We start from the raw sequence: 27,470 nt of genomic DNA, 5'->3' as shown, positions 1-27,470 counted from the left end.
TCTGCTGCCAGCTGCCATGAAACAGCCCGGGCTGGGGGATTAGCTGGTCGGTGCACACAAGCAGGGCCAGGCTGTGCCCCTCCACACGGAGAACAAAACCCGAAGCTCACGCGGCAGCTGCGAGACTCCTCCACTCTCCACACAGTAAAGCACTGTACTCTGGGTGGTCTGGCCCCATTGAAGGAATGACTTCCCATCCCTCTCCTCCCCGGGGGACCTCCCGTCTGAGCACCCTGCCCCAGGACCCTGCTGGCCTCTGGCCCTCTTCCTCCTTCCAGGATTCCCACGAGTCGGATGTCCCTGGGGGACAGGCCAGGAGTGGAGTTTGACCGAGGGGGAGGGATGTCCGCCCTGGCTAGTGAACACCGCCCAGTGGAGCTGATGACCTGGGGCAGATACTGGGGAAAGCAGACGACACGGAGAAGCAGACACTTTTGCGTGTTTAAGTTTTGTGATGGCGAGGGGCTGAGCCCAGGGCGCTCCGACCCACGGAGAAGGAGCTCGGGTGGAGCCGCGCTGTCCTTGGGGGTGCGGGCACACAGGGTCTTCAGTGCTGTATTCCCAGCAGGATGCCCCTGCCCGCTCCTCTCGGTGGCCCACGTGATATCAGGTAGATGGACAGAGGGCAGACCCAGCGGTGGTCGCAGAGGACGGAGCGCGGCCGACCGCTGGGCAGGCTGCCCCTCAGGGACCAGCTGCCCTTCTGGGCTTCGCACCTCCCAGGGCTGCAGGTTTTAGAACATTCCTTATGAGAAACCTGAAGGAGCTCACAGACCAGTAACCAGGCAGAATTGCTTTCTGATTATTATTTTTCCAGCTGAATGAGATTCAGTTAGTGGAAGGCTTAATAAGCCCTTCTGGGCCCCGAGGAAAGAGCCATTCTGCTGCCTGCGGAAATGAGTTTCTGGCTGTGTAGCCGCAGCCCGGGCGGGGAGGCGACGGGGCCTGCAGCTCTGGGCAGCCAAGGCAGGACTGCGAGGCAGTGCCCACTCACGGGGGCCTCTCCGCACAGCTCTGCAAACCCAAGGGGAGACGACGGAAGAAGCCTGCTGCCGAGGCTTGGACGCCAGACTAATGGCATTTCGGGGTCCCAGGGAAACACATGGATGCCTCCACCTCTCTGCATCATCTTCTGAGGCTCAGCGAGGGGAAGGATCAGCCCAAGGTTGTGCATGGACTGCAGAGGCGCGGAGACAGAACGTGGGCCCCTAACTCCCTGAGTGCGTCCTAGCCCCAGGGGCTGCCCACAGGAGCCTCCAGGTGCCAACACCGCCATCTGCCAGAGGGCAGAACGGAGCCCACCACCCAGAGCCTCAGTCTGATGGCCACATCAGGACAGGTCTGCACGCCTCTGCACCCCACTGGCCCCCTGGACTCTGCCTGCCAGGCCTCCCTCCCCGAGGCCAGCCTGAGGTCAGCCAGGCAGCCTGTCCTGTGGTTGACGAATCCAGGCTCTTGCTCTGCTTAGAAAGATGGGCCTGAAACAGTGGATCACAAGGTGCTGCAGGGGATTAAGACAAGCAGCTTCCTGTTAGAGAGGCACCTTGCTCTCCTTGCTCCACTGCCTGAGTTTTCTTGGAACCCAGCCCCAACTCCGTCCACACTCCTACAGGCCCTTGGCAATGACAGGAGGAGGAAATAGAGAGAGGAGGAGCTGCTGTGCAGGTGGAGGGCCGAGGCAACCAGAGAAGCAGTGTGGGATGGCACCCTAGGTGCGCCGGCCTCAGGGCCTTAGGACACACTGCTCCCTGTGCAGCAATCTGCCCTCCCCGGAAGGAATCACGGAAGGAATCCACGGGGCTGGCTCCCTCCCTGCACTCATGGCTCTGCCCAATGCCCTCCCTGGAGAGGCCTGGCCACCCTGCCTCTGGCCCCGGCCCCAGCTCTCAGCCCACAGAATGACTTCACCACCCGGCCCCTGCTGAGCACGGCCCTCGCGGACACTGTGGACCAAAGGCAGACGGCCACCACGCAGCAGAGCCTCAGGATCCGGGGAGCAGAGCCTGTTCCCGGCTTGTGCATCACCAGCAGCAGTCACCTTGGTCACCTTTGGGCCCCAGAGCCCTCGCACGGAGGACCGAGTGACCATCATGACCACCACGAATCAGCCTGGACAGCGGCGTCCCGCGGGAGCCAGTGACTCTGCTCTCTGACCCTGTGTGGGAGGCTTTCACCTCGTGGCTGAGCGGACGGACAGACCGGCCATCCTGGGCGGGTGGGGGACGGCGGGACCCAGCGCAGGGACTTCCTCTGGTTTTTGCCAAAACAACAAAACCCAAAATCCAACGAAACCACCCTGTGGCCAGTGAGGGAGGCAGGCCCTGCCCTCTGGGCTCCTGTGGCCGGGCAGCATGAGGCCAATGGCACATGAGCAGAAACCTGGCCCCGCTGTGAGCCGGTTCCTGGAGAGGCTGGATCCTCAGAGGGACTTTTCGGGTGGGTGAACTTGGGCCTCTATTAGCCACCAGGGGCTCATTCCTGAGCAGATACCCATGGGGAACAGGGCGACCTGTGTCTAGTACAACCCCCTTCTCAGCTCTGAGCCCTGGGGCTCTTCCCTGTCCACCCAGAAGCCTGCATGAGCTCACCAAAACAGGACAGTCCCAGGTGTCCCCTGTGGAGAGTCCATCTTTTGGTGGAAGGGGACGATCAGTCCAACACAGTTTTAGGCCAAGAAATAAGGCAATCCAAGAGCACGGCTTCTGGAGTCAAAGGGAGCTGAGTACAAATCCAAGCTCTGCTACTTACCTTCTGTGTGACCTCAGTGAAGTTCCTTAACCTTTCTGAGCCTCAGTGTCTTCATCTGAAAAGCAAATGAAATGTTCAGAATTACCACCAGGAGAGACAGTTTCTACCATGTGCTCGACTCAGACAGACAGACAGACAGACAAGTCAAGGTTTTCTGCTAGTGAGGTGGCCTGGCCCTATCAGGAGCCCTGGAGAGAAGAACACAGTCACCTCAAGAGCGCTGGGCGGGAGCAGGCAAGCCTGCCATTCACACTTCCTGTCCCAAAGACAACAGGAAAGCTGGTATTGCACACTTGAGCTCCGAGACCACTTCCTGTTCTGAAATGCTAATTTGGAGTGCCCACCCCAAGGGCGTCACCCAACCTATGAAGCTGGGGTTGGCGGAGGGAACGGAGCCTAGCTGTCCCCAGAGGGGGGAGTGACAAGCTGAGCAGATAGAACACGGGTGGAGAGCGTGCCCCCTCTCCCGGGCACCTGGCTGAGCCCGTCCATGCACACCCAGCTCACAGCTGCCCTAGGGGCAGCCCAGCCTCCCCTCTGCAGGGAGGAGGCCAGGGGAGGCTGAGCACTGGCTGGCTCCTGGCAGTGAGGGCGGGACTGGGGTCCAAGTCCCCACGCTCCCCCCACAGAGGTGCCTGCAACAGGGCTGGTGGCAGGCACAGGTCACCCTGGGGCAGGAGCAGGCAGGGATACTCCAACTGGCAGAAAGCAGGCAACTACGCGCCCCGCTGAGGGGGAGAGCTGGGGTCTGAGCACGGGGCGGGGGCGACTGGTCTTGGCAGGCTGAGAGGGACAAGGTGTGTCCTGTGCCCTCCCTCCAGGGGGGACGAGGAGAGGACTTCTGAAGGGTCCAGCCCCTGGACTCCTCCCCACGGCCGCGAGCCTGAGCTCACTGCCTGCCGCCTGCCCATGGCCTTGCGTGGCGGGGCCCCGGACACTGACGTCGTTACTGTGGTGCTAAGGAGCCAGGCGGCCTGGCTCAAGGTCCCGGCTGCGCTCAGGGGCTGCCCACCTTGTCACTGCTCCTGGTTCCTCATCCCTAAGGGAGGGACGATGCTGGGGCTAAACCCTGGGCCATTCAGAGGGTCAAGGTAAATGAGGGACTGTCTAAGGTCACCCTCGCCCGGCCACACCAGGCAGAGGACATGGGAAGGCCAGCTGACTGTCCCCTCATCTGCCTCCCAGCTGACGGGGGCCTCAGACACAGCTCCTCCCAGGCCAGGCCAGAGGTGGGGGCAGAACATGAGGAGGGAAGTCGGGTTTCTAGCCCCGCTGCTGGGATCCAGGCGCTGCCCAAGTTCACGACCACACTCAGGCTCCCGGCAGGACTGACACAGCCCAGACAGGGGGCAGGGTCCCTCCATCCCAGCCCTGCCACGCAGGGTCGTCACTGTGCCTTGCTGGGGGACACAGGACCTGTGGAGGGGACTTGCAGACGCACTGTCACTTTGGAGCACCTGAGACGGGTTTTGTAAAACAGATCTCCCTGGGTCGACCTTGGCCTGAACATGCCCCACTTCCTTTTGTGGAGCAGGCACAAGAGGTCGGAGGAGAACAAAACCTGCTGAGATTCTGCTGGCAAAGCATTCTGTGCCCTAGTGTGCGGAGCCTGGTTGGCGTCAGACAAGGCCGTGCCCCAGGTCACAGGGCTGCAGAGCAACGTGGCTAGGGGACAGCCCAGGGTCCCTCCAACCCCGCTGGGTCCCGACAGTCGCCTCATGCTTCCCAGAACGAGTCAGAAATTCTCTTTTCTGAGCCCCAGTTTGTGCCATGAACCGGGGTGGATTTCAAGGGGGTAGACACAAACTCCACGAGGCGCCACCATTGCAGAGAGGCCGCATCAGCTCTCGGCAAGGGACGGGCCGTGCTGGGAGAGCTTCCTCCAAGTGTCTCACCCACCGACACCATCACAGCTCCACCAAGAAGCAGGACCTGCCTGTGCGTCCCTTCTCAAGCCCCAGGTCGAAGTCCCTGTCCTCGGGGGGACTGCTTCTGGAGACAGGGCCTCAGGAAGGGGGTGAATGAGGTCATGATGTGAAAAGGCTGCATCCCGTGATCCGGGGACCCTTGCTGTAGGCAGAGAGGAAAGGCCAGTGAGGGGGGTGAGAACAGGCCAGGAAGAGCCCTCGCCAGACCCCGCCTGCTGACGCCCCCATTCCAGGTGTCCGATCTAGAGCTGCCAGGAGAGCCATTTCTGCCTTTGAGCCCGGCCGGGGGTGCTGGACTACGGCCACGCTGGATGGGTCAGGGCTGAGGCTTCGGCCGATTATATAGACGAGGAAGCTGGGCAGGGTGGGCTTCGGTGAAGCAGATGCCCACACTCCTAAGGGATGGAGCCCCAGGCCAGATGTGGCCAGGCCTGGAGGAGGTGCATCTTTATTCCTACCCCCAGCCCCCCCCACCTCGCTCTGGAAGGACAGCACCTCCCTGACCCCCCACCTGCTCTTGGCCAGGTCCTTGCTTCTGCCCAGGGTGTGAGCAGTTGCAAGGTGTGTGGCCTCTGGGAAGAAGGCTGGAAGGCCACCACTCCTTGGTGCATGGTCCCTTCTGTTGTGGAATGGACCTGGCCTGGCCCAGCGAGTGACGGCCTTCAGCCTGGACCTGAGGCTGAGAGGACCCAGAGAAGAGGCCGATCCATGGCCACCTGCAGGCAGCCACAGCTGGCTCACTGTCACCTGAACAAGATCTCTGGGGGGGTCTGTGATGCAGCAGAGCTGACCAGCACACACCCACTTCCCACTCCAGGATCCCTGAGCGGGGGCTCAGGACATCTGCCTTCCACGCAGCTTTGCCACTTAGCAGCTCGGTGGCCGTGCAGGAGCACTTTGTGTCTCTGAGTCAGTTTCCTCAGCTGCAGAGGTTATTGCAAGGACTGTGAGAGGTGGCACAGTGCACGCCTGACCAGAAGAGTTGGAGTGGGGTGGTGGGCGGCAGTGCTGGGTACGCTGCTGCGTGGCGGCTGCGGGCAGGGGCTGGGTCCCAACCCAGTGCTGCTCTTTCAGCAAATCCTCAGGCCAGCGCTCGCTCCCACTGTGTGGGAGGTGGGCGGTGCAGGGCCAGCAGCCAGAGCTGGTCCCCCAGGCAGGCGGCAGGAAGGAGCTAGGAGGAGGGGAGAGGAAGGCTGGGCACCGCAGGGGGCACAGTCACAGAAGCACAAAAGGCCAGGTAGGGTGAGAGGGCTGGTGGAGGGTCTGACTCCTCTCCCCAGGGACGTCCCCAAGGTCACACAGCTGGCCAGCCTCAAAGCCTGGACCAGTCTCCTGAGGCCAGCCGGGGCACTACTCCACTGCCTCCTGCTCCCTTAGCAGGAAAGGAGACTGATCTCTTCCACCGGCTTGAAGGCCCATGTCCAGCTCTGCCACCTCGTGGGTGGACTAGCTTGAACTTGGCACCCTTCCACAAGCCCTTGTTTGAGTCATTCAAAACCACTTCCCTTCCCTTTGGGGACAGAGTCGAGCCTTCCCTCCCTCCGTCCCTCGGTGCTGGGGGTTCGTGGGCAGGGAACCTGGAAGCCCATTCAGGACACAAAATGGGTTCTGTGGTTTCTGGTTGGTTTCACCACGTGCCCCGCGGTAGGTAACATGGGGGAGAGTGGCCAGGGAGGGCAGCGCTCAGCCCTCGAGAGGATGGGACGGGATGCCATGTGCCAAGGAAGAGGGGGGCAGTCAGCAAGCTGGGCTGGGCAGGACCTGGGAAGACGGAAGGAACATGCCTACAAGGGAGCAAGGGAGACCCAGACCCCAGGTGTGCTGTCCTCCTCTGTCCTGGGGAAGGGCAGTGGGAAATGGGTGGGAGACTGTGATATCAAACTTCAGGCCGTGGGGTGGCAGCGACCCTCAGTTTCCCCATCTGCTAAGTGGGGAAACGGAGGCTAGCCCCACGGACCCCTGGACTGTGGCCAATGACGTAAACATGAAAGAGTGCAGAGTAGCTGCTGCGGACATTTGGGGTTGAGCTGCCAGGAGCAGCAGCCACTGTTCGGAGGCAATCCCCGGGGGTCCCCTGCACTGCCTCCCATCTCATGAGCAGAAGCACCAGAGACCTTTCCCCGGACTGTCCTCCCACGGTGCAGAGCAGGGCACGTAGGAGAGAGGCTGGTGAGGTCTACTTTCAGCCTCTTTAAAAGAATATGGTCCACATCTCTCCGGCAGTCCCACAGGGCCGGGGGCTCGGGTAGCCTGACCCCACCAAGGAAATGAAACCCGAAACCTGCTTCTCCAGGGAAGTGGCTCCAAGGGTCACTGCGAGTAACTTGCTACCTAAGGAAGGCCCAGCACCGCTCTTGATGACCAGCCCTGCCTCTCTGTGCTGGCTGCTCAGGTTTCCTGCTGTCTTCTGGCCAGCCAGGGGCCCAACAGGACTCCCTCCCAGGCCACCGCCCTGGAGAGCCCACAGGCCCACTGAAGGACACAGGCTGCACGAGGCTGCAGCGGCTTGCCCTGCAGGAGCGGTGCTCCCGGGCCCCACACGGATCAGGCGGCAGGACCCCTCCAGGGGCCGAACACGTCCTTGCCCAGACACTGCTGCCTGGTCCCCTGCCTGCCCTTCTCCCGGATGCTTGCTCACAATCCCTGGGGACCACGTCCCTGCCTCAGGCTCCAGGGAGAGGAGCTGAGAGCCTGCAGGAGGCCAGGCTGAGAGCAGCGGCCATCAGGAAAAGCCAGCCTCCAAAGTGGGTGCTCTTCCAGGTTCAGAGAGTTTTCCAAGAGCAAGATCCTGAGCAGGTTCCTGATCCAGGCTCTTGGCTCCTGTAATGGCTAATTGGAATTCTCAACCTGATTGGATTAAGAGAGGCTGAGGATTAAAGGGCTATGGGTGTGTCCGTGAGGGTGTGTCTAGGAAGGATTGGCAGGTGGGAGAGCCAACTGCAAAGGAGACCCTCCTAAGGTGGGCTTCTAAAGAGACGCCAGAAACCACTGGTCATCCCAAGAATAACCGAGAACCACTGAGTCTCCAGAACACGCCAAGACTTTTCTTGGATGCTGGTGATACCAAGGCGAACCAGATAAAGCCCCTTCTTTTCTGCAAGCTTGTAAGTCAAATAAAACAGAGCAGCTAGTAGGAAACACTTTTGCAGAAAACTATGGGATGGGGGAGGCAGGGAGAAAGGCTGCAGACAGGAAGCTCAGGCTCCTGGGTGCTGTGCACAACAAGGTCCTGTCTCTGATCCAGGAAGCTCACGTCTTCTGCCACATCTGCCAGCAGGTGACTGTTAGCTTGCAAGCTGTTGCAAGGGTGACATCTAAAGAACCCAAGAGCCTCAGTCACCTCCTGTCCCCTGGGACCCACGGGAGTGCAGTGAAGGCCACCGTGGCCTCCGTGCACTCTGAGCCCTGTCTGGGCACCTTGTCCGCACACACAAGCTGAAGTGCAAGGGCAAGGGGCAGAGTAGGAAGAGCGAGGGGCGGCCAATCCCGGGCCTTTCTTCAAGCCTCACCCTGTGCGTTCAGGCAGGTAACCCGTGCCCTTTCCCGGTGGGATTTTAAATGACAAACAGAAGAGCTCCCAGCTCTTTCAGACGGAGGGCAAAGAGCCGGAAGCCTTGTCTTTTCCCTCTTGAGGTCTGCAGGCTTCTTTCCCAGCGCTTCAGTCAAATCCTTTTGATACACTTGCACATTTGGGCGGTAAATACTGATCTCTGGAGTTTTAAAAGACCCAGAAACGCATTTTGAAAATTCTTATCAAGCCAAAGCTTGCTAAGGACAGACACGCAAGGTTATCTGGGCTTGGGGCCCTTAATTAATGGTGTTTGGGGGGAGGTGGAGATGCATTAAGTCTGCAGTCCTTGCAAAGGAAGCAAAGAGCAACAGAATGGAATTTTTCCAGCACATTTAATAGACAGAGGTGGTTGAATTTATTGAGCACTTACTGTGTGCCTGGTACGCACAATGACTCCTCAAACCCTTCATGTGGTTTAAGCTGCCCGATCTTCCAAACAACCTATTAACAGAGCCTTATTGTCCCTTCACATTCAGGCAACGCAGAGGCAGATCCCCTCATCCTGGGTCACTCGGGTCCTAGATTGCCAGGTGGGCTCCGGAGCTGGCGCTGCCCGCGACTCGCGGTCTCAGCCCCTCCCTCACATGCCCTGCACCTCCGTGGGCTCACTAGTCCCCCCCAGACCTGAGAGGAGGCCCGGACCCAGAAAGGCCATGTGTCCTCACAGGCTCTGTGCAGCCCCGGGCCCGTGTCTCCAGCATGTCACAGGGCAGCTGAGCAGAGGCCCGGGGGAGGACAACACCCCGGCACCTGTCCTTTGCAAAGCCAGTCGGGATCTCGATCCATAGTTCACGACGGGCACGTTCTGTCTTCAACACCACACTGGGTGCAAGAACACCCCAAAAACGGGATCAGAAAAATGGGGAGAGGGTTCTCCTTCCCTGAGTGTGAAATTCCCACTCAGACCTAAGATCAGGCCTGACGTCCCCGTCCCTGGAAGGTGCAGGCCCCACAGGAAGAGAGGGAAAGGGGAGACCGAAGGTGGGGGTCCTCCCGGGGGCAACGGACACCAGGTGGCTGAGTGGACACGTCTCCAATCTCAAGGCTCCTGAGAAGCACTCACCCAGGTCAGTGGTGACAGCAAAGGTCACAGCAGGGGCGGGAACCCATCGGAGCATGTCCCCAGCACAGCCCTGCCAGGCCCCCAGACCCGGCACTCCCTCCCCTCACCCCCTGGGGACTTGGGGACCCACCGAGATGCAGGCCAAGGCCAGCATGGTCACTTAGCCTTGCCCAGACTGTCCACCAGAGTCCATCACTCCTGAGGCTTTTGCCTTGTCTGGTCTTGAGAGCTTTTCTCTTTTAAGTTTTTGCTTATTTATTTTTCTTTCATTTTAATTTTTGGCTGCAGAGGGCTCTGCTTATCAAATCCTACTGTTACATAAAGGGACGACTGGATACCTGGGAACTAAGCTCTAAGGCAAAGGCCAGCAACCGAGACCCAGCAGGTGGGCTTCCTGTTTTGTTAATAAAGTTTTATTGGAACACATCACGCACACTCAGTTACACGTGGCTGAGTCGGCTTTCCTACGGCATTGTTGAGAATTGATAGCTGAGACCTGCTGGTTCTAGAAGCCTAATGGTATTTACCGTCTAGCCCTTCACAGAGAAAGTTTGTTGATTCCTGCTCCACAGAGTTAAACACCCAAAAGGTCATGAAAAATGGGTGGCAGACCAGGAAGTGCCTGTGCAACGCACATCAACACCTGGCTGATTTTCATCATATGCAAAGAGCTCCAATAAAACAACAACCACACACACAACACACACGAACCCTAACATTTAAAAAAATGAGACTTAAAAGGCACATGACCCAGAAGGACTGCCAACGACCAGTAAGCCAAAAGGAACGCTCTGCTTCACTAATGTTGAAAGCAACACAGTCAAGAGGGACACGCCACGTCTGTGTACACAGTATCTAAGGTGCCACGTCAACCAGCCCTAGCTCATCTCCACGACCGTTTCCTGCCCAGTGCTCTCCTGGGCCACAGGCAGGGCCCCTCGGCCAGTCTCAGGAGCACAGAACGGGGTGGGCCACAGCCACAGGCCTAGGCTCATCCTGCCCTGCAAGGCGCTGGGGCTGGGACTCACCCTCTGCCAGAGAACTGGGGGCAGGAACCAGGGAGGGCGCAGGGCCGCCTGACCCAGACCATGGCCCCACAGCCACCCGCTCTCTCTGGAGGGCTCCTCCCTCACTGTGTGTCCCCTGCAGGATGAGAGATCCCACGGTCCTCCCAGCAGGGCCGGGAGCCCCTGGAGTCTCCCTGTGGTTCTCCCTGCCTCTCGGGCCACCTGGCGGGGCCCCACTAGTGAAGGGAAGAGCGAGGCCACAGGAATGCACTGGCCCCCGAGACGGCCGCATCCGGGTCTGCTCAGAGCCTTGACCCTGGGGGCCCAGGGTGGGGTGCAGGCTCCCGGCCTTGGATCCACTCCTCTCACAGCTCCCAGGGGAGTGGAGGCAACCTGCCCAGGCCCCGCCGGCCCGGAGCTGATCCCCAGCCCCAGGGAGCCGTCTCCTGTCTACACGGCCAAGCCCTGCTCCTGCTCACACACCCTGCCCCTCCTGGACGTCTTCCGGAGTGCCTGCCCTCACCACTGGCCTCTTCGTTTCCTGGACCCTTCTGCTCTTGCCCACGTGGCCTGGGTAATGGGCGTGCCCCAGAGCTGAGCTCCTCACCACTGTCCTGGGGGAGAGCTGCTTCTGGTGAGACGGCAGGCCGCTGGCCACATCACTGCCTGGCCCACAGGCCTCCCTGCTCTCTCTGTCTGGACATGCCAGCTCCATGTCTACTCTTCACCTCTGCAAGTTCATCACTGCCTCGGGGCCTTTGCACAGGCTGAATTTTCTGGCTCCTTCCTATCATTCCTATCCCAGCAGCGTGGCCCCTGCCGAGATGTGAGGCTGTGACCTTGGGGCTGTGACCTCTGCTCCTGCTCTCCCTGCTCCGCAGCCCTGTCATCCCTCATGGGGTCGACAGCGGAGGGCCACCGGACTTGAGTCCTCCAGGACTGCTCCCTCTGCAGGCCAAAGGGAGGGCCCCTGCCTCTGCCAGGATACGGATGCCCTGGTCAGCGGAAAGATGAGAGCCTCCTCAGGCGGCCTCTGCGTCGGGCACCGCCAGAGCACCCCGCTGTAGTTGTGGGCTCCTTCAGTAACCAGCCGCGGCTAACACAGGCCTGTCAGAAAGCTCAGGGAAGACCTGCGGGAGGACTTCCCCTGGTAGTTGCCAGATCGCAGAATCGCAGCTGGGAAGGGACTTCCAAAGATACCTGCAGTCCCCCTCCCACCTGACCCTAAAGTCTCCTCCAGGGAGGCCGCGTGGCCCCTTCCCGGTCACTGCTGGAAGCTGGGGATATAAAGAGGCAAGCACAGCCCACCAGGAACCCCAGGCTAGGAGCCCACAAAGACTGTAAGGTCCCCAAGAGTCCCCTGCCCAGCCTTCTAGGAGCTGGATACTTTATACACATCACCTCTCTGCAGTCCCAAGGGAACTCTCCCGGTCTGTGATATTTTTAACCCCAACTTGGCAGGAAGGACCTGAAAAGAGAGGTCAAGGCCCTTGGTGGAGGCTGCAGGGACAGGAGCTGGCCTTGGTCCCAGTGCTGTGACATGGAGGGGTCTGTGAACAGGGCCTCAGCCACTGGTGTGGAGGGCAGCAAGGAGGGGCTGGAGAGGCCTGAGCCCAGAGCCTCCCGGGGGGATGAATGTCCCCACGGATTGTGAAGGGCAAGAGAGAGAGGCCGGGGTGCTGGGAAGGGAGGCCAGCGGGGCCAGGCTGGGGACAGGACAGGCACAGAGGCCTCCTGAGTCACGGGAGAGGAGAAATGCACCTGTTAGAGGTCGCTGGGATGCCCAGAGCTGGGGCGGGCTCAGCCAGGGCCTCCGCCGGGAAGATGGGAAGGCGGACCTGGTCATTCCGGGCGCCCGGCAGGCCTGGGGCAGGTTACACAGGGGCACACCCTGAGCCCAGCCGCTCCACAGCTGGGTGAGTTCCAGACCTATCCTCACCACCAAGCAAATTCCAGAATATTCTTTCATGGGTGAGAGGGAGAGAAACGCTGGTCCACAGGGAATTTGCAATGGCTACAGGGACTGCTTCTACGCAAGGTCCAGGTGGCAGGGGTCAGGGAAACCGAGAGGGCAACGGAGCCACCGTGGGGTAGCAGAGGCTCCGGGAGGTGGCAGGCAGAGCTCCGTCGTGAGCACAACAGTGTCTGGGCGCCTCGGAGGGGTCTCCCACGGGCCCCTCAGGCCTTCGCATTACAAGCTCTCGTGAGGGTCAAGTGCTCAGAATCCCCTCCCTGGGAACCTCTTCATGTCATTGAAGCTGCACACGCCACGGGCCTTGCTTGGCCCAGAGCATGTGCAGAGTGTCAGGGTGAGTTCCGAACCAGGATCTGCAGAGCTCTGCACACCTGTCCCTCTGGGAGCAAAGCCGCTGGTCTGTGCCACGAGAAAAACATGCTTCAGAGAGCTGGGACTGTCCAGTCCAGGCCAACTCGAATGGCAGACTAGACGTGAACAGCAGACCCAGGATATCAAGAGGCCCTGATGCCATATTGTGGTCTTTGTTACCCAGCAAAAACCGCCCGATACACCTCCTCTGCCCAAGCACTCCCACCTTGGCTCTTTCCAGCCCCCGTCCAGGAGAGCCTGAGACAATGGCATACCTAACCCTAAGCGTCTAGTAATAGTGGAAGAGTTATCATCATTCCAATTTTTCACATAAAAATCTAGAACAGAGAGTCTAAGAACTTGCCCAGTGTCACCCAGCCAATGAAGGGCAGAGCTAGGCGGCCAGATGGACCCCTGGAGCACCAGGCCACACGAGGGCCAGCAGGTGACACTGGCAGTCTGCAGATGAGCAGATCCTGCTGCTTCTCCAGCTCCCATGAAGTAGCTGTCCCTGGGAAGCTGCCTGGGCACCGGCAGCCTGCACTTCGGCCAGCGCTCGAGCTGAGGACGCCCCTCTGCAAACATGGCAGGTCCGCCGGCCCTAGAACCTGGATAGGGACCTTGCCCTCCACTCTTCAATCTGCCCTCTCCCATTCCCCAGCCAGCGCTGGTGGCAGATTGCTCTGGATCAAGAGAAGGAGAGACGGGAAGAGGGGGTAAAGATAGAAAGGAGACACTTTGCCTCTGTTTGGCTGCAGGTGCCAAGCCAAAGAACAACCTCGAACTCGTGAATAAAGCTTTTGTTAGAAATCATCCAACCTAGCCTCTAGAAATGCTGTGTGATCTTGGGTAAACAACTTCTGTCTCTGTGCATCATTATCCTCCTCTGGGCCAAGGGGTTGGAGGCAGTGGAGTGAGACAGATCCACTCCAGGCTCCTGTGGCTCTGAATCCTTTCCATTATCTGTGTCAGCTGGCACGGTGGCTATAAGCAAGAACCCTGGCATCGGTGTGTCAGGGTTAAATCACACTTCGACAGAGCTGCTGGTGGCCTCAGACAAACAGCTCTTCCGTGGTGCAATTTGCCCCGCAGGAAACGCGGATGATGATGATGTCCACAGGGCTGTGAACCACTCGGCTGACCATTCAGTGAGATGGCGGTGCACACTCTTAGGAGAGCTTAGTGCCAACCCCGGCTCTGCAGGCCCAGGTCAGGGCTGCACCCAAGCTGCTCACCGCTCAGGCCAGCCTGCCCCCAAGGTTGTGCCCGCAGCTCAAGGACTCCACCGCTCCTGGCCCTGCCCATCGGGCCATCACTGCTCCTCTGAGAAGTCAATCCAGACGGGCCCTGGATAGGGCTGCAGCTGCTGCCAGGAGCCAGGCATCCAGATGTTAAGGACGGAGGCTGAGCCCGAATCCTCCCCCTGGCCACCCCCCGGAGACCACGCCTACCCCCACACGGCTCCCTAAAACATTCCAGAACAGTGCGCCTGGAGGAGAGGACTTGGTCTGACCCCCAAGACCTTAGGGCTGGGACCATATTGTGCTCCACAGGAAGGAGCCACCGACTCACTCCTGCTCCTGATTTGCCCTCACGGGGGCCAGCACGGAGCCAGGCACTGCAGTGTGGAGATGGGCACAGGGCAGGCTGTGCCTGGGGGGCGTCCTGGCTGGCCACAGCACCCTGCTGCCGCTGTCAATGGCAAGGGCTCTGGGCACAGGGTCATGTCCATCCTCTCTGCTCAGAGCCCTGCACGGTGTCAGGAAGATCATGCTCTGGTGGCCGATGGGAACTGGCCAGGACAGGCAAGGGGACATCTGACCCGAGGGATGCTGTTCAGATGGAGTGGGGTGGGGGTGGCAGGGTGGGGGGCTGCAGCCGACGGGCAGGGCCAGGTGTCTGGGCTTGCAGGCTGAAGCCTGTCGTGAGGGGTCCCCCTGTGGCAGGAGCAGAGCTTCCAGGGAACGGCTGTCCAGCCTGTCCAGTGGCCCTGCGGCAGATGACACAGTGGGGCAGGCCCAGTCCTGGACCCGTGGGATTTAGCATCTGGGGCAAGAATCTACCAGGTCACTGCCAGGCAGCAAGTGAGCCGTGTTCTGAGGAAGGGAGAGGAGGATGCTTCGAGGGACGGGGTGACAGCTCTGCAGGGAGGGACGGCATCCCAGAAGGGCCTCAGGACGTTCCTGGGCAAAGGGGCAGGGCATTAGGATCAGGACCAGCCCCGTCCCATTTGGAGGGATGTAAAGTGGAAAGGTCTGGCAGATCACGAGTCAGCCGGGCAGTAGGACAGGCACCCATCTGCCGTGGGGACGCCACACTAGGGGTCCTATGGGGTGCCATGGAGTCAAGGGCAAGGACTCCAGGCCCAGCAGCGGGCTCAGGGGCCATTTCCCAGAGAAGCCCAGGAAATCAGCAAGCAGTGAGTGACAGGTCCTAACAGGCGTCCAGTAGGGGACACTGTGGCCCCTGACCTGCCCGTCCCTTCCTCTCTGACCCACCCGCCCTCCTCTGGCCGCCCCCTCAGCCCCCGATGCTCAGGTTCACCAGGACCCTCCTCCCGTCAGTGGGTGGCTGTGGCCTCACTCTGCCTGCTCTCCCGGGACCCTCGTGGGCAGCTTCCCCTCCCCAAGCCTCTGCTCCCTCTTTTTGATGTGGCCAACCCCCCACCTCTTTCTCCTCCTCTTAGCACTTCCAGTGTCCCCCAGAGGGGTGTGGCACCCCAGCTCTCTCAGCCCTGCTGGGTGTTTGTCAGGGGCCAGCCTGGGCACCCAGAATTCCCCCAGGTGGCCTCCGGTCACTGTGGTGCAGGCAGGGAGGCGGGAGGAGCTGCCTGCAGGGGGCCTCCTGGGCCAGGGTGGCCTCTTCCCTTCCTTTGTCCCCTGCGTTTCCAAAGCCTAAGGGACCACGGCTGCCTTGGTCAGGCTCACACTGGGAGCTTCCAGACAAAAAGCCCTTCTGGAAAAGGACGCCAGTGTGAGGTGGCCCTGGGGCTTTCCAGGGAAGCCTGGCCAGAGCAGCGGCCTTCCTCTTGGATTCTGTGGTGACTGGCCAGCTCTCCAGCAGGCAGCCGAGCAAGCACAGCTCCTCCCCCCGCACAGAGGAGGCTGTGGGAGAGTCACCAGGCCCAGATCCAGGCTCTAGGAGGCCAGGGGCAGGGCTCCGTAGGCCCTGGAGGCCCAGCAGCTGGGCAGTTATGCACCACTGGTGCCCTGGACGCAGTGGGGCTGTCACTTTGGTTTCCCTCATTCTGGGCGTGGGGGACAGGAAGCTGCCTTAGGAACTGGCTCTTAAATATTCCAGTTCTCAGAAATGACACGGAGTGGGTGGCTTTTGCTGGAGTAGCTGGGGAGATTGTAATGGCTTTAGTGCATGTGTCGTGTCTGTGAGGCACAGAGTATAAACGCACTTGTGTGCCATCTACGGCATGCGGGCATGCATGCAGTCATGAGTATGCGTGTGCACAGGCGTGTGCCTGCAGCCTGCATGGGTAGCATGTGGATTCAGGTACACAACTTACCCAGCCCTTCCTGGGTCCCCTGCTCTGAGAGCTTCCTAATATTAACTCATTGAACTCTCCTCCTCCTCCTGAAGCAGGTACATCATCCCGCGTCAGAGGGGATGGGAGAGAAACACCAACCAGCCAGGGCTGCCTGCTTGAAAAGCCATGTTCTCAATCACTGTTTGGAATTTGTGCCCCAGCACCGCAAACAGACAAGGAAAAGAGAACAGTTCAGGGGGCAGACTGTGGTCCAGGCACCACGAGGGGTCATTGCGGCCCTCTGCGGAGTCCAGTGTCCAAGCTATCTTCACGAGGGTGCCCAGACAGTCTGTGCTTTCTCTCATCCTGGCGGCACATGACGTGTCTTCACGACAGGCTGAACACGGGGCCGCCATCCTTCATGTCAGTCGCTGAAGGGGTTTGCAAAACCACCCTTCTCATGAGTGGTTTTTGTACTTATTTTTCATCAAAACGTTACTTCTGTTATCATATGGTGGATTTATTATAATTTTTTTAAATGATGCAATAGAGATTTCAATAATTTTCCAGTTTTAATATCTAATATGATACATACAAATGGACATGAGTCGTGGGGACAGGCTGCTTGGGATGATCAAGCACTGTGTAAGGGGTGGTTCTGGGGCCCGTGCCGTGCCACGCATGCTGCCCTCCACTCCACATGTCCTGGGCGTTTCCAGAAGGCGCCTGGCATTTGCTGCTCTTCCTGCAGAGCATAAGGCTGTCCCTTTGGCAGGAGGTGGAGCCTGGCTGACCTCAGTGCTTGGACCTGGCAGTAGCCTGCCCCTCTGCAGTGCGTGTGGGGCGGGAGGGGCCATCTTTGAGCAGAGGAGCAGGCCTGGGACAGCACCTTCTGCCCGCTCCTCACTCTTCTCATGTACCTTTAACCCAAAACCCAGGGACAGGCCTGCAGCAGGTGTGAGCGGCTGGAGCTGCGTGAAGCTCCCTGTTGGAAAAGGACTCGAAGGGGCCAGGGGCTGTGGCTCTCTGGATTCCCACTGGGCACTGGAGGGGATGTGGGAATAGCCCGGTGGCCCTCTGACTATCATGGAGACCTGTGGTCCCTTCAAATCCTGAAGGTCAGTGAAAGTCCTCTGCTCTGTGGCACCCAGGGGGGGACCAGGGCCAAGGATCTCCAGGTGTGATGGACACCTGGAATGGTACAAGCCTTGTTTGCACTATTTTCCGCCTGTGGATTACCAACACCCCAATTTTGCAAATGTATTTGAGGTGAGCCAGATTCCAGTCCTGTCCCCGCACCATCTGCTAGTGCTCACCCCTCCCCCAATTAACACAGTAGCTCCCCCCAGACGAGGGACACGAGGAAAAGGCTCTTCAAACCAGGAGCCAATCCCCTGCCCCAACTGTCTGACCCAGCACTGAGGCCCCCTCCCCGCCCAGGACGCTGGGCCCATCCCAGATCCCCCTGCTGCTGTGGGGTCTCCCCCCAGTCTCTTTGGCTCCTGCCCCTGACCTCCCTTCCACAGCAGAGTCACAACTGGCAACAGGTAGCCAGAACCCTCCGGGCATTTTTGGTATCTCTCTTCGGGGAACTGTCCAAGGACAGGGTTCAAATAAAGGGAAACACTCCAGGCAGCACGTGGCCATCGACTGACGGGTTACGCTTCAGCGTGGAAGGAGCGTTACTTAAATAAGCCAGGGCCACTGGACAGGGTGTCAGACAACCCCACAGGATAAGGCGCAGCACAATTGCAGGAGCACCCCCCGAGGGTCCCTCCTTGACCCAAGTACGGGCTTCAGTGGGAAGGAGACAGCCCTGGCCCCTGGAGGCTCCGTTGAGGGGCCATCTGGAAGGCTGCTGAGTACAGGGAGCCAATTCCACTCCAGTGGACCATCTCCCAGCCCCAAAGCCTTCCTTCTTCCTCCCCGGCAGCCGGAAGCCCCGAGGCCCACTGGAGTGCCCACAGGAGGGAGTCCACCTGGAGACCGTTGGGCAGCATGGTGACGCGTCTTCCCCACACAGCCTCTCGCACGTGGGCCCACGGCTTGCCAGGTGGGATGAGTGTGCTGCCTTCGGTTCCTCCCCTCCCGCCCCTGGCCGGGCCATTGATTCAGAAAGGGCAGTGGGCTACCGGGCACTGTGTGTTGGCTTCACTTAATGGGAGGTGGGGAGACTCCTGTACCCATGGCGGGCACTCTGACCCACACGCGGAAGGCCCAGGGAGGGGACTCTCCCACAACCAAAGGACCCCGAGTCCACAGACCCGGGACCCTCTCCGTTCCAGTTCTCCAAAACTGGAGGCAGAGGGGGGAGGAGGTGTGGAAGGCCAGCTGGCGCCTGAGACAGGATCCCGAGGCCTGCCCAGCCATGTTTCTGAAGCCAGCGGCTGGGCCAGTTCTGTCGAGGAGGCAGGTGGACCAACTGGGCTGCCTCTGGTGGACACACTCAGTGGGGAGGACGCAGAGATGCTCCTGACCCAGTGTTTCCTCTCTAAGTCCCGAAAAGAGGAAGCACAGCCCCCACTGCCCAAGGGGCCCCGCACAGGGCCACCCACGCAGGACAGTATGTGTGCCCTGTGAGCAAGGGCGCCGTGATGCCAGGGGACTGGGCAGATGCAGGAGCGGCCCTGGATGAGGGGGGGCATTCCCAGAAGAGGGGATATGTGATCTGACAGGCAGGTGACAAGATGACGCAGCAGGACCAGAGCCCTGCAGATGGCGGATGGCATAGCAAGCCACACAGGCCCTTCACTGGGAGGGGAAGCTGCTTGGGGCACAAGGACATGTTGATTTCTATTCCCACAGCCACCCCTGTGCCTACTGGTCCCGTTGGTAACACGGGCTGTTGGAGACGCTGTGACCAGAGCTGGCTAGGAGGGGGCCCTGGCTCTCGTCCTTCCAAATCACTGGGTCCCACTACAGCGAGGCCCATGCCCACCCTAACAATCTCTGTCATTTATTCAGCACTTGCTGTGTGTCACCTGCCATTTAACCCTCCAGGAGCCCAGCAGGTGAGCATTCTCTTCTCCTTTCTAACAGATGGGGAAACTGAGTCTGAGAAGTGAAATACTGGAGAGGAGCAGAGGAGAGGGGCACCCCAGGCTTGCTCTGGAACCCTCGACAGGTCATACACCCATCTCCCCCGGGGTGTGGGGTGGGCCCCATTTCATAAGAAAGCAAGGTGTCCGCCGGGTGCAGTGGCGCACTCCTATAATCCCACGGGTTTGGGAGGCTGAGGCAGGAGGATTGTGAGTTCAAAGCCAGCCTCAGCAATGGTGAGGCACTAAGCAATTTGGTGAGACCCTTGAAGCCAGATTTAAAGTTAGGTAGTTAGTGTAGTTAGGTAAATCGGGTCTAATACCGAGTGAAATCTAAAATGGAGGCCATGCTGGGAATGACTCAGGGAAAACATAGAGGACAATTCATGGAATGTTAATGAAGTTCCGAAAAGGCCCTAGGCCAAAGTCCACCTGGAAGAAGTGTTAATGAACAGCCCCCAACAGATTTGAAGACAGCCCATCCCCAAGAAATGTTAATGAACAGCAAACTTGAAATGCCCAGATTACTTCTTTGGCCCACCTGTGTCCCAACCCTTCCCACCTACATTCCATCACCAAACCTATAAAAGGGGGAGAGACAACCGCACTTCCACGGATTCCACCTTCTGGGTCCCCTTCTTCCTCCGGGAGAAGTCTTTTCTGCTGTCCTTTAATAAACTTCTAATCTCTACTCTGGCCTTGCCTCGGCGCGTGCTTCTTTGGTGTTATTCTTCAACATCGGGGAGCAAGGACTCGTCACCGGTCAACAGCGGTAACACCCTGACTCTAATAAAATACAAAATTGGGCTGGGGATGTGGCTCAGTGGTCCAGTGCCCCTGAGTTTAATCCCTGGTACTAAGAGTGAACGAGTGAGAGAGAGAGAGGGAGGGGGGCTGTAGGTGAAGGTCCTGAACTGGCAAGCAGCAGAGTCAGAATCTGAGGCCCATCACCCCACCAGCCCAGCAGCCCCCCAGGGTTGGACCTGGACACCTGGGAAGGTGCTCACTGCTGCTGGCTGCTCTGGCTCCAGTGTGGGGTGCCCGCCTTTCTAGAGGACAGTACTGAGGAGCTCAGATGTGCCTCAGCCTCCAGCCACTATCCGAAGAGCCCCCGAAGCCCTGACCGCCTGCTGGACCCCGAAGTCTTCTACACATGAGCCAACAGGAGCAGGGGAGGTGGGCGTGAGGGCGCCCGAGACCCCAGGGCTGTGGGAGTTGTCCTCGGTGCAGGCAGAGGGAGCGGAGGAGGCAGGGAGCAGCCTGCGGGCTGGACCATAGCCATGACCACAGAAACCACACTTCTGACTTGCCACTGTATCCCCGGGCTAGGGAGGGGACATCACGGCGTCCTGGTGAACGAGCCTGTCCCAGGGTCTCCAAACCCACTCCATTAGCCCCAAGTCAGGAAGCCAGGAGTTAAATCCCCTGCTCTGAGCACCAGTATCCCCCTGATGGCCATTCTTCCAGCCCCCTGGGTCTGCTAGGCCCTGCAGGTCCAGGTGCCCAGAGAGACAGCATTCACAGCTACCCTGCAGCCTCCAACCTGGGTGGTGACAGCCAAAGGTGACAGCCAAAGCCCCCTATCGCTGCTCCACCCTCTCACCCGCACTCCCCTTATCTGGATCTTGCCTCTTGTTTGAAATTCACACCGTTGTATTATTTTTCCTCAAAGAGGCCTTACAAATTGTAAAAGCTTCAGGCCCCAGAACCAGGACTTCACCTGCACATGTCCTAATTAAGTTGTCTGTTTTTCCTTTTAATCATGAAGATTTTGAGGACATGGCCCTTGTCCTCTGGTGCTCAGCAAAGTGACACAAGGTGCTCAGGGATGCTCTGATCGGGGTGAGAGAGGGAATCAATGAAGGGGAAGGGAAGCATCCCAGTTCTCTCCTCCGGTTTGCTCAGGCCGCTGGGACCCTGCCTTAAGTCCCCAGCTTGTAGCCTCCTCCACCCAGCCTCAGACATTCCAAGGGGCTCCCCGTTCCCCTCTGTTGCCGCTGCTATTTCTCTCTTTTTAAAGGTTATCAAAAAGGGAAATTCCACCAGCTCCTCCCTGCCACTCTGGTCAGCAGCAGGAAGCCCTCTTATCTCACTGGAGGCCCCAGCTGCTGTCTCTGTGCCTGCTGATAACACTTTCTTTTTTTAAAGAGGAAATGCCTTGAGTTCTGAGTGGCCCTGCCCAACTGTGTCTAGGAGAAAACAGGCCTGGCCACAGCCTGCCCACAGGGAACAGCGTGTCCGGCTGACCTCTGAGCAACATGTAACCTCTCACCAGCAGTGGGGTCTGGTTCCAGACACCTGACACAGCCCGCTTCAACCACACCTGGCTGTGTCCTCCGCCTGCCCCCTCCCTGCCACTCAGATGCCTGTGTTTCCTCGTCCCCATCCCCAGCCCTGGCGAGGAGTTCAGCTCCCTAGGATTGGGTCAGATCTGAGCAACACTTATTGATGACACATGAAGGGGCTGGCCGCTGGCCCACGCACATGCTGCCTGCTTCTGCCGGTCCCAGTGGTACAGATGTGTTAAAGTCAAGGCTCTGCCAGGAAAACCCCAGGGCACAAGAGGAAACGCTCTTGCTGGCTCACAGAGAGGCGGGTTCTGGGGCCACGCCCTAACTCTGAGGCAGGGCTCTGCAAACAGAGCTGCAGCCATGCACCCTCTGCCTGGAAATGCTCATGACACATGCAGAGCATCGCGTGCGTTCACATGCCGGGTGTCTGCACACAGCTCCGTGGAGGACTGAATCAGAGCAACAGAGACCACACACAGGGTTCTGGGAGTGAAGGACCCTGTGTCCCAGGAACATGATTCAGATGGCCTTGCCACCATGAGAGCCAGAGAGACCGGTGGAAAAGCCCTTCTCCACCTTCTGCTCTGCTTTACTCCTGAAACATGGTGTATTCCCGGGCCTGCAGATCAGAGGCTCACTGTGGGCTGCCAGTGTGACTAGGTGTGCAAGCTGGCACAAGTCAGTCAGCTTCCCAGAGCCTCGGGTTCCTCATCCATTGGCATCAGCGGTAACAGCACACGACACGGCGTCTGAGACAGGGCCTGATCCACAGCTTAGTAAGTGTGGTTTCTGGGGGTGTGCAGTTGGGAATGGGAAGATAGCTCAGCCCCGAGACAGGTGTAAATTTCAAGAAAGTTCTCAGGGCAAACACACGGTTTTAACATATGGGTAAGTGAATGTACAAATGATGGAGATGACGTACATGGTTAGATATGGGAATGTGGGTAGGCGCGGGCCCTGAGCCTTCTCCCCTACACCCCGATTCTGTCTGCTCAGAGGGCCTAGCAATGCCACCCCAGGAGGAACCACTCTCCCAGTGGCTGGATCTCGGTTTCCAGACACTATTCTCCACTGGAAGGATCCGAGGCCTCTTGACCAAATGCCGAGTCCTCAGAAAACGAAGGCCGTTTTCAGATCTAGATCCACAGGGCAAGAGCAACAGAGCCTCTTGTCATCAGCGGAGCCTCTGCCTGCCTCTTGCTAATCCCCAGGCAACCTGAGGATGAGGAAGCCAGCACCTGTGCCCAGCTGGGGCCTTTGCCCAGACCTGGTGGCCACCTGGAGATCTCTCTGGTCCCTCTTGGGTCCTTCAATCAGCTCTTCTGACCCGCCTCTGATTCTGGTTATGCACCAGGTGGAACCTCCTATGGTGCCCCAAGTCCTGTCCCATCCAGGAAGCTGGGACGCCAGCCAGGTCTTCCGTGTAAACCTGGTCATGTGGCCCCTCGGTGGCGTGCTCCCTCACAGCAGGTTCAGGGGTGACGCGTAGCCCGTTTTGTCTGCACTCGTCCTTCCTCCGGCTTCCAGGACTCAGAGCCGCCCTGTCCTCCGCTTGCTTCTAATCTCTCCGCTCGCTTCTTCACGCTCATGAGCGTGTGGCCTGGCTCACTCCTTCCCAGGAAGGCTTCCCGGGCGTTTGGCCTGCCTGTGACCACAGCAGGCTCCAGCTCCAAGCTCTGCTCTGTCCCCTACACAAAACAATAAGCCCCAAGGCCCTGTGCCTCACTTGACGGGCAGAGACCCGGGCTCCCCAAAGGGGTTTTAAGTCATTCCATGCCTTCTTGAAGAGACAGGGGCGGAACAGTTGCCCGGCAGGGGCGGCCCTGTGTTCAAACTCCAGAGCCACGGGGCTGGGGGGGAGGGGGAGAAAGAGGAAGAACAATTCTCACCAATGATCACACAGAAAACAGCCACAGAGGCCCTCTCACCCACCTTGGTGGCCTCCACGGGTACAACTGTGCCGGAGCTGGGTTAGGGACGTGCAGAGGAAAGTGACAGGTCCCAGGGTGGTGACCATCTTCTCAAGCCATGTTCCATGAGGATAGAAATGTCCCTGATCCTCTCTGACTCATGTGGTGGCCACCAGTCCCCATGTGGCTACTGAGCACTTGAAATGTGTGACAGAGAACTGGTATTTCATGGCCTTTACTTTTAACTATTAAAATTGAAGCAGCCACAGATGTGGGGCTTCATGGGGAGAGCTCAGCTCTAGACGGGGTGGGCGCCCTTCCCCTGTCCAGGACCCGAGAGCACCTACGTCAGGCTTGTCCTGGGCCCTGCTGCTGGACAGTGGAGACCCCGATGCCTGGACACGAGACGCGATGGGCCGGCTGATCTCCCTGCTGACAAATGGTCCCAAACCTCAGTGCCTTCCAACGCCGGAGCTAGGACTGCCCCTGACGCTGCGGGTCGGCGGGCCTCTCTCTTGGTCTGGGCAGCTTGGCTGGAGCTCCGTGGCTCTATTTATGAAAACAGGCCATGTTTTACAGCTTTCTCCAGAACACAGCAGACTGCCATGCCAGACCTCCTTGGGGGTGACAGAACATTATTAAAGCATGTTCCCACCCAGGTGTCCCCCATTATCTTGAGAACTCGCAGAGATGTCCTTGGAGGAACAGCCAGGCGGCATATGACCTTAGCAGAGCTGCATCGTCCCCGAGGGACATCACAGAGGACATGCACCTCTTTACGGAGTGTCCGGCCGAGTTACAGAGGCTGAGAAGCAGGGGAACATCTCCCCTCCCCTGAAACTTAATCCACAGAAAAATCTGGAAAGTCGCCTCTCACCAGCACCGGGTAGAGACAGTCGCTTTACTCAGCTGGCCGAGTGACTGTCCACCTCGGGCCCACAGGTAGAGTTGAGCCGGCCCAAAGCAGCACAGACGTGCTCAGCACAGCCTGGGAGATGCCGAGGCCCCCCACGGACACTTGGAGGGGGAAGACAGAGCTGAGCACAGGGGGAAGCGGGGAAGCAGAAGTCAGCCCTGACGCTCGTTCATCCCCAGCCCTTGTGAGACACGACTATGTAAAGGCGGCTGGCCACAGGCTTGTCCCCACCCCACCAACCACTGTCAGGTCACTCGGGCTCCAACAAGCACCCCTCTGTTCACGCTCACCGCAGGCACAGAGAGGGCCTGGGAAGTCCTGCCCAGGAGCTCAGGCGGGCGGAGGACACAGAAAGACGCACAGATGCTCAGGGCACTGGGCGCAGGGGTGGAGGGCATTCTGGAGAATGAAGTGTTCCAGCCAGCTTTCCGCCACTCCGACCAGAAGACATGACAACATAGAGGAAGAAAGCTGATGTGCCCATGGTTTCCGAGGTCTCAGTTCACACACGGCCAGCTCCACTGCTCGGGGCCCAAGAACATCAAGAATGTAGTGGGGGAGCAAAGCAGCTCAGAACACGGCCACCAGGAAACAGAGTCCTCGCACCTAGGACAAAACATAAACCCCAGAGACACGGCCCCCAGGGACCCACCTCCCCCAGCTACACCCTGCCCGCCTCTGTCACCACCCAGTTAATCCCCACCATGGGTCAGTCCACTGACTGGGTTAAGGCTCTCATAACCCAATCGTTTCACCTCAAAAGCTTCCTTGCATTGTCCCACACACGAGCTTCTGGGGTCTCCTCAGGTCCACACCATAACACTAAGGAATGGCGAACTCCGTCCCAATGGAAGAAGAATGGGAAGAACACATGACATTCACAGCTGCTGCTTGAGTGAGGCACAGGTGACGTGCCATTTGACAAAAGCAAAAGATTTAAGAGAAGTTTCTCCAATGAGCAGGTGAAGGTATGAGGTCAGGCCAAGGCCAGAGAGCAAGGGCTTGAGAAGACCAGCTGGCCACAGGAGCAACGCCGTGCCCGTCCTCAGGGGTCCCCTCCTGACGTCCCAGGGTCATCACCCCAATCATTCCCACATTTCACGGGTAGCTGAGGCTGGGAGAGCTTTTGAGAGTAAGCTCGTCCAGGATCACAGAGGCAGGGACAGCCAACGACAGCGAGAGAGACCATCGCCGTTCTGTCTGCACCGGAAGTTTCCAGCGTAACACAGCTGCAGTGGCCTCTGCCTCCCTCCCGACTTGAGCTGGAGTCCATTTCTCCGCCCCACAAATCTGAGCTTGCTGCGGCCAGCGGCACAATAGCAAAATGTGACACAAACAAAGGCTTTTACAAGAGTTTATGCATCAAGTTCCCTCTTCTGGCTGAGAATCATGCTCCACCACATTAGCAGGCCCGAGCCAGCCCCTCAGAGGATGAGGAACAGCGTGGAGACAGGCCACCAGCTGGCTGGGCCCCCACACCTGTTTGTGAGGCCATCAAAAGCAACAGAGCCCAGCCAAGACACACAGACCACAAGAAATGCCCACCGACCTCAGAACCACGGCAATCACAACTGTTTGCTGTGGTAAACACTGAGGCCTGGGGCTGCTGGGCTGCGGAGAAAGTCAGCTCACGTGACCAACAAGGGATGTCCATGGTGAGGGCAATGGCCACAGAGCATGTTAGGAAGGAGGGTCTGTGCTGGTGACTGGCAAGAGGAGGACTGGGGGCAAGGGCAGGAACAGGAGACTGCAGAGCTCTTTCAGGGGTGGGACCAACAGGCTTAGTGACCGACTGAGCCCAGATCTGTCTAAAGGCATCCTCTGGCTCTGGACCAGGCGTGCTGTTGACTGTACACAGATTTGCTTGGAGCTCACTGGTAGGAGCAGGATGTTTACATGGAAGAACTCAGAAGTGGCCACAGTGAAGGCTGGGCAGGTGAGCGTCTGGAATGGAAGGCTACGGGACCTAGGCTTTCTCAGGCCTTCGCCGCTGGAAGGGGAATGTCAGTGAGGGAATCACAGGTGGCCTCTATGCCACCTGCTCCAGGCCAGCCCCTCCCTTAGCAGCAGCTGGAGGGATCCCACCAAGAGTCCCCAGGCCCTCTTCCTCCCATTGCCAGCTCCCCGAGTCCCCTGTCCCTCTGCACTTTTCTCTCATTCTTCAAGTTTCAGTATAAATGGCACATCTCCAGGCGCCTCTGCGGACTCCCAGACGGGGCCAGCCAGGACGCTGTGAGTTCCCCGCAGCCCCCTGCCCTGCACAGCACTTATCCCTGGCCCGTGAACTCCACGAGGCACAGGGTGTCTGCCCCCCACACCACTGCGCCACCCCCATCCAGGCCCACTCTGCCACATGGGTGAAAGCCAGTGGCCATCTCTTGCACAGAGGAGGCAGAGAACAATTTAGGCATGGCAGCTGAGAGGTCTCCCTGGACGCGCCCCTTTCCAATTTCTCAGCCAGGTCAGGGCAGGTCAGCCTAGGCTGTCAAGGCCTCCTGAGCTTGTCTCCGTTTCACGTGCTCATCATCCTTCTTTCATTCAGCATGATTTACTGGGTGCCAGCATCACCCGGATCTGACTGTCGGGGGCCCTCAAGAGACTCAGCCCCTCAGGGTGAGGCAGCTGCAGCTCGCCATCACTGCACCCCTCCCACCCTGACTGCTCTTGCTTTCAGGTAGGAGGTGCTGATCGATGGCTGCTGAGTGAATGGAAGATGGAGGGGAACACACGACAGGGATCTTAGGACCTGGCAGGTTCACCATTCAGCAGAAGCCTGCACCTGAGAGTGGGCCTCACGTATGTGGCTTCTTACTTAATACTGGACGAGCACCATACTATAAAGACCTGCGTGTGTATACACCTGCGTGGGGACATACACCATGACTGTTCCACGGGGCACAGGGAAAGCTGAGGATTAGCGCAGCCCTGCTCCAAACGGAACCTCAGGCCTCTCACCCCCCATTGGCACCCATGCTCTTCCATGAAAGCCTAGAATCTCCTTGGAGCAAGGCATGATCCTAACCCACTTTTGCATTTGAGTTTTTTATCTGTTTTTAATTGGCAATTGCAACGGGTTCTAAACCCCAAGCGGTCAGCAGCTGGGGGGGTTGAAAACCTAGACCTGGAGCCAGGCGCAGGGACACACCTGTAGTTCCAGCTACTCAGGAGGCTCCAGCAGGAGAATGGAGACTCTG

The 27,470-nt window shown here is 59.0% G+C and overlaps 1 non-coding gene across 1 annotated transcript in view; it reads right to left on the bottom strand.

Annotated features, from left to right (window-relative positions):
• Positions 1–791: 791 nt before the first annotated feature.
• The window catches only part of LOC101975814 (uncharacterized), a 43,901-nt gene continuing 17,222 nt past the window's right edge, over positions 792–27,470 (bottom strand). Inside the window, exon 2 of the transcript XR_013423774.1 lies at positions 792–2,803. This is a non-coding gene — a transcript (uncharacterized LOC101975814). The remainder of the gene's footprint in view (positions 2,804–27,470) is intronic.

Source organism: Ictidomys tridecemlineatus, chromosome 7 (genome assembly GCF_052094955.1).
Source record: "Ictidomys tridecemlineatus isolate mIctTri1 chromosome 7, mIctTri1.hap1, whole genome shotgun sequence".
Taxonomy (NCBI): domain Eukaryota; kingdom Metazoa; phylum Chordata; class Mammalia; order Rodentia; family Sciuridae; genus Ictidomys; species Ictidomys tridecemlineatus.
The sequence above is the reverse complement of the archived record's forward strand: the minus strand, read 5'-3'. Positions and strand labels throughout refer to the sequence as shown.